Below are 944 nucleotides of genomic sequence, written 5' to 3' on the forward strand. Positions count from 1 at the left end.
CCCGCCACCTATAGCTGTACCTCCGTTGTGCATTCGGGATGAAGTTGATCCATAGCCATTTTTCATCTCCTTTGCCCGAGGAAACTTCCCGTTTTCGAGAACTTTTAGGTACTTCTTTGACAGGAAAACTCCCGGGTCAGCGGGATCCGCAGCCGCACACCATATATATAGGCTAAAGACACATGCGATCTAGAACAAAAGAGGATGGTCCAATAAGAGATATCAATCAAAACAATAAGCATTTGATCATATTATACAAAATGTACGGTGTAGATCATCAGATTTTTCAAAACATTACCCCCATAGAGTCCACATCATTCTATAATTCGAGAAATAATCCGAAACAACTGATCAATTCATGAAAAGAAAGCACATTCCTTTATGTGAACAATGCTCAAATTATTTGCAACAAATGGCTTGGAATCCATAAAGTTCTAGAGACAAAGCTAACTTCACCACTTATTTGATTAACATGTTTTTTTATTCCAACAAATCAGATCATAGAACTAAGGAAAATGTATTGCAGTGACCCAAAAAGAGAAAGGCCATAAAGCTAGGAAAGAAAAACATGAAGAGGCCAAGCTTCAAAAGGTTTCTGGGATAGAAATCCACAGGCAAAGAAGAAGGCAGATCTTAGGCATAAAACTCATAAAGCTATATATATATAAGAAACAGTGTACCAGAGGAGTGTAAATGCCCATAGCGATGTACTGATACATCTTCTTCCCAACAAAGGGTGCAAAGAACACATAGAAGGCAAACCCTAGAGCCAAGAACACAGCAACAGCCACCACCTTTGCCATGGAAACAAAAAAGAAAGATCGGAAATTTTACAATTACTTCACAATGAAGATCACTTCGGAAGGAATCTAAAAGAGATGGGTGAGAGGTGATGAGAATTTTCCGGGAAAAGGGTGTACCTGAAGCGGGTGATAAGGAAGCTG

The 944-nt window shown here is 39.3% G+C and overlaps 1 long non-coding RNA gene across 1 annotated transcript; it reads right to left on the bottom strand.

Annotated features, from left to right (window-relative positions):
* Positions 1-6: 6 nt before the first annotated feature.
* Positions 7-944, bottom strand: LOC104818553. The gene is made up of 3 exons (XR_772685.1): positions 921-944; positions 681-794; positions 7-189 (listed from the first exon to the last, which is right to left on the bottom strand). It is a non-coding gene; the product is annotated as an uncharacterized LOC104818553 (long non-coding RNA).

The sequence above is a fragment of the Tarenaya hassleriana genome, unplaced genomic scaffold (assembly GCF_000463585.1).
Source record: "Tarenaya hassleriana unplaced genomic scaffold, ASM46358v1 Cleome2925, whole genome shotgun sequence".
In the NCBI taxonomy this organism is placed as follows: Eukaryota; Viridiplantae; Streptophyta; class Magnoliopsida; order Brassicales; family Cleomaceae; genus Tarenaya; species Tarenaya hassleriana.